The sequence below is a fragment of the Monodon monoceros genome, unplaced genomic scaffold (assembly GCF_005190385.1).
Source record: "Monodon monoceros isolate NGI ecotype Baffin Bay Population unplaced genomic scaffold, NGI_Narwhal_1 Super_Scaffold_22, whole genome shotgun sequence".
Taxonomy (NCBI): domain Eukaryota; kingdom Metazoa; phylum Chordata; class Mammalia; order Artiodactyla; family Monodontidae; genus Monodon; species Monodon monoceros.
The window spans coordinates 63,563,771-63,569,976 of NW_021703779.1; the positions used below are offsets into that span (position 1 = coordinate 63,563,771).

Genomic DNA, 6,206 nt, shown 5'->3' on the forward strand with positions numbered 1-6,206 from the left:
TTCTTTTTATGGTATGTGACAGCAAATTTGGACTTCCATCCCCAATAAACTTTGAGGTTGGAGGACACAAAAGGTTTTGCTCAGACCTAAATTCTGTCTGAAAAAAAGGGTAAATATTATAAGCCCTTTCTAACCTCTCTAGGAGCAGAAATGATTTACAGCTGTGGCGTTTAACGGTAATTCCTTGATCTCATTTGAGAAGAGTTCAGTAAGAAACAATGTCTTGATTTTTGTTTGTTTTGTTTGTTCCCTGTTTTCTTGTCTTGCTTACCAGCAATCCATTGTAATTCATGAGTTAGTATGGCAGCAGGCTGAGTGTTCCCTGGAGCTCATTAAATGAACTTTTTTTCCTAATAAAAAACCAAGAAAACCTCCCCCCAAAACCAATATCTTTTAAAATCACACCAAAAAAAAATCTAGGAATAAACCTGAACAAGGAGGTGAAAGACTTATATGCTGAGAACTATAAAACATTAATAAAGGAAATTAAAGAGGATTCAAAAAATGGAAAGATATCCCATGCTATTGGATTGGAAGAATTAATGTTGTTAAACGTCAATACTACCCAAAGAGGTGTACAGATTTAATATGATCCCTATCAAATTACCCATGACATTTTTCACAGAACTAGAACAAATAATCTTAAAATTTATATGGAGCCACAAAAGCCCTAGAATTGCCTAAGCAATCCTGAGAGGAAAGAACAAAGATAGAGGCATAACCCTCTCAGACTTCAGACACCACCGTAAAGATACAGTAACCAAAACAGTGTGGTGTTGGCACAGAACAGACATATGGATCAATGGAACACAATAGAGAGCCCAGAAATAAGCCCACACAGCTATGGTCAATCAATCTTCAACAAAGGAGGTAAGAATATACAATGGAGAAAAGGCAGTCTGTTCAGCAAGCGGTGTTGGGAAAACTGGACAGCTACATGTAAAAGAATGAAATTAGAACACTCCCTAACACCATACACAAAAATAAACTCAAAATGGATTAAAGGCCTAAATGTAAGGCCAGATACTATAAAACTCTTAGGGGAAAACATAGGCAGAACACTCTTTGACATAAATCGCAGCAAGATCTTTTTTGACCCACCTCCCAGAATTATGGAAACAAAAACAAAAATAAATAAATGGGACCTAATTAAACTCAAAAGTTTTTGCACAGCAAAGGAAACCATAAACAAACAAAAAGGCAACCTACTGAATGGGAGAAAATATTTGCAAATGATTTGATTGACAAGGGATTAAGTTCTAAAATAAAACAGCTCATACAGCTCAATATAAAAAAAAAACAAACAACCTAATCATAAAATGGTCAGATGACCTAAACAGACATTTCTCTAGAGATGTACAGATGCCCAACAGGTACATGAAAAGATGCTTAAATTGCTAATTATTAGAGAAATGCAAATCAAAACTATAATGAGGTTTCACCTCACAGCAGTCAGAATGGCCATGATTAAAAAGTCTACAAGTAATAAATGCTGCAGAGAGTGTGGAGAAAAGGGAAACCTCCTACCCTGCTGGTCAGAATATAAATTAGTGCAACCACTACAGAGAAGAGTATGGAGGTTCTTTAAAAAATTAAAAATAGATTTACTATATGATCCAGCAATCCCACTCCTGGGCATATATCCAGAAAACACAAAAACTCTAATTTGAAAAGATGCATGCACCCAAATGTTCATAGCAGAACTAGTTGCAATAGCCAAGATACGGAAGCAAGTGTTCTAAGTGTCCATTGACAGACGAATAAAGTAGATGTGGTATATATATGCAATGGAATATTACTCAGCCATAAAAAACAATGAAATAATGCCATTTGCAGCAACATGGATGGGCCTAGAGATGATCATACTAAGTGAAGTAAGTCAGAGGATGATAAATATCACATGATATCACTTATATGTGGAATCTAAAAAATGATGCAAATGAACTTATTTACAAAACAGAAACAGACTCAAAGACATAGAAAACAAATATATGTTTACTGAAGGGGAAAGGGATGTGGGATAAATTAGGAGTTTGGAATTAACAGATACACACTACTATAAATAAAATAGATAAATAACAAACTCCTACTGTATAGCATGGGGAACTATATTCAATATCTTGTAATAACCTATAATGGAAAAGAATCTGAAAAAGAATATATATATATATATATGTATATAACTGAATCACTGTGCTGTACACCTGAAACTAACACAACATTGTAAATCAACTATACTTCAATAAAAAATTCAGAAAATCTTAAATAAATATATGTATTAAAAAGTAAAAAATTAATAAGCAGAAACCTCAATTAAAGTTGATAGCCCGGAAAAGGGCGGTATGTCTTGCAATGTTAGGAAAGGCCAATGAAAGGAAGGAAGAGCTCTTCTTTCCTGACAACAATTCAGCCAATGAAAAGCCATGGACTCTGTTTACTGTACCCCTCCAAACTTCCTTTTCCCTTTCTATAAGAGTTCTCCTTCCCTTGCTATATGGGCACTTATACATGGCTCACCATGGTTGCAGATCTCGAACTACAACTCTTTGCTGATCCCAAATAAACACATTTTGCCTGGAGAAATAACTGGCAGTCTGTTTATTTTAGGTCAAGACTAATAAACTGTTCTTTCAAAAGCAGTTGTCTCTGTGTCTGTCATCCTGTCATACCTGATTAAACCTCAGTTGCTTTTAAAAACATTGGGGCAAAGTTGTGGTCAAAGTGGAAAGGAATCCATTACAGGAGATCTTTCTGATAGTCAAAATGATTCTGTCTACTAAGCATAATTTATTCACCAACTTTTCAGCCACAGGTGAAGATAATAACATACCTAGTAATTTCTCTAACCAGATCATGACAGGTGACCCTCCACCAGCAATGTCAATAACTGGGGGAAAGTTTGAATTCATCATAAATCCTTAGAACTATGTTGTGAGAGGAAAAATAATTCTATTTATGTGAGAATTCCCAGTGATTGAAATTAAGTTGTAAAAATCATATTGCAAACACTAATTTTCAGACAAGTACTCAGCCTTCACACCTCTCAGTCTCCATGGCTGTGGCAGAACTTGCATCCAATTGTTGTACTGATGGTGTCATCTATGACAAAGTAATAGACATTGGAAGAGTTGTCCCTGTGGGTTCAGTATCTATTCAACACAGTGTGGAAGGAAAGATGTTTTTAATGAAACTGTGCTACTTTCATTCCTCTCACCATTTGAAGTTAAAACTAAGTTTTATAATTCAGAGATGAGTGACTTGTTTCTTGAAATCCAGGTTCAGAATATTTCATCTTCAACTGTCTTTATACAAAAGGTTTCCTTAAAGCCGTCTGAAATGTACACTGGGGCAGAATTAAATACTGTCTATCAGGCTGGAGAAGATGAGTGTACCTTTGGAACGAGAACTTTTTGTAGTCAATGGAAGGACGCCAGTATTTATACCAGCTTCAGCTCAAGCAGGAATTTTCAGAAAAAGCTGCTACCATTAGAGGACTAGCAAAATGGGAAAATTGGATATAGTGTGGAAAAGAAATCTAGGTGAAATGGCAATGCTACAGACAATTAAAATTGAACGAGAGGCTCCAGGTTATGGAAACATGAGGCTGTCTTTGGAGACAGTCCCAGATACTGTAATTCTAGAAGTGCCTTTTCATATTACCTGTAAGATAACAAACCACAGTGATTGGAAAATGAAATTCGTTTTGAAGATGTGTGATACAGATTCTATTCGCTGGTGTGGTGATTCAGGAAGATATCTTGGAAAGCTACCTTCAAGTTCAATGCTCAATTTTACCCTGACACTACTCTCCTTACAACTGGGCTTACAAAGTGTCTCTGGCATACAAATAACAGACAAATTATTAAAGAAAATATACATCTGTGATGATGTGGCAAAAGTTTTTGTAATACTTTCCATGGTTAAAATGAGAAGCTGAAGAAAATTTCCAGTGTTATGCTCTCCAGGGCATTTCACAGAAAAGCTTTTCATAGTTTTGTTAGCAGCAAAATGATCAACTAATAGCAAACATACAGGCAGATTATTTTCATTTACTTTCTTTGAAACCGTGAATGCATTAAGAATTAAACATATATTGATCTCAAAAAGAACAATCTTGACTTTGATCTTATTTGAAGTACTTTCCAATTCTAAATTTATATGTTTCCTAATATTTGTGACTTGATTAAGGTCATTACAGGTAGCCGTTGAAGTTTTTTTTTTCAGAATGAGGTCACCATTTAAAAATGATTATAACTGCTTTCCAGAAATCCTTAATAGCATTCAACATTTCCTTTTTCAGTAAAGCTGGTATTGAGAGAAAATAAAATCTTAGAAGTCTACTGATAATTAAATTAATTATTATGGTTTACTTCATAAAATTTAAGCTTACCCTGTTTTATTATTTTCCTCTTTCATTTTCACTCAACAGAGAACGATCAATGGCAGTGCTTAATATAATTAAGGATGGTCCTCATTATTTAAACTTGTTGACACTTGCTACTTGGAAAATACATAATCTTTTCTAATAGTATTCCAAATTATTGGGGCTATAGGAGTGCATTCATGTGACACACTGAACTGTCTCTTTTCCATTTACTTATCTTGGTAAAATTATGTGAACTGTGGAGCTGGTTCATTTCCATCAGTTATTCCTGCAAGGGCCCTGTGAATACTACTTGGATTACTCACTTTGTTCTTAACCATTAATGTAATACATTCTTTCCCTTTTATCCCAAACCAAAAATCAGCCTTTAAAAAATAAACTTAAAATGGACCACTTACTTTCTTAAGTAGATTTAGTAGGTTCATAAATTTTGGTATGGGGTCTGGAACTCTAAACCAAAATGGACACTTAACCAATGAGTGAAAGCGCGAGGACTTGCTCTTACTTCTGTCTCCCACAAAAACTGATCTCCTAATCATTGTTGAGGCTGGTATGAGGAAGGGATGTGTATTAGAATTTTTTAGTACTATCTTTAAAAAAGTATTCTCCAGTATTTTATTCACATATCAGTTTTTCTTGAGGAAAATAAAACCATCTCAGACATTAGCTGATCATTGACTTTTGAGAATACAAGATCCATGTTTCAATAATGATATTTTCCTTAAGTCTCTACTCCTCCACATTGAGTTTTTTTCATGCTTAAGCACAAATTTCTTACTGTAGAAGCAATTCATGAATGCTTTATCCATAGAAATAACAAATTATAGACTCCCTCCATTTGCTCCTTTAGGCCCAGGAGTGGTAGTGGATTTCCTGCTATTTTTAGCTTTGGGTTACTGTCTTTATCTCCTTTCAGCTTTCCTGACTCTCTGGCCACATCTGTGTAAATAATTCCTTTACTAACTGTGACTCCACTTTCTCTTTTCTGTTGAAGACCTGGCTGATCAACATAAGCAGACATACATAAACATACACATACACACACTACAAACAAGTCCAGAACCCATAAGCCCCTTAGACACATTTTGACCTTGAAATTAATGGCAAAAAGTGATGAAGGAATGTGTTTTACTCATGGAGTACAAACATTTCTGGGATCCTTGAGAGAAAATTGCTAAGAAATCAAAGGCACTTAGATTGCTTCCATGTCCTGGCTATTGTAAATAGATCTGCAATGAACATTTTGGTACATGAGTCTTTTTGAATTATGGTTTTCTCAGGGTATATGCCCAGGATAAAGAAGATGTGGCACATATATACAATGGAATATTACTTAGCCATAAAAAGAAATGAAACTGAGTTATTTGTAGTGAGGTGGATGGACCTAGAGTCTGTCATACAGAGTGAAGTAAGTCAGAAAGAGAAAAACAAATACTGTATGCTAAAACATATATATGGAATCTAAGAAAAAAAAAAGGTCATGATGTACCTAGGGGTAAGACCGGAATAAAGACACAGACCTACTAGAGCATGGACTTGAGGATATGGGGAGGCGGAAGGGTAAGCTGTGACAAAGTGAGACAGTGGCATGGGCATATATACACTACCAAACGTAAAATAGATAGCTAGTGGGAAGCAGCCGCATAGCACAGGGAGATCAGCTCGGTGGTTCGTGACCACCTAGAGGGGTGGGATAGGGAGGGTGGGAGGGAGGGAGACACAAGAGGGAAGAGATATGGGAACATATGTATATGTATAACTGATTCACTTTGTTATAAAGCAGAAACTAGCACACCATTGTAAAGCAATTATACTCCAATAA

General features: G+C 35.5%; 1 pseudogene; it reads left to right on the top strand.

The window, feature by feature from the left end:
* The first annotated feature begins 3,052 nt into the window (after positions 1-3,052).
* Positions 3,053-3,937, top strand: LOC114905825 (annotated as a pseudogene).
* Positions 3,938-6,206: the final 2,269 nt, after the last annotated feature.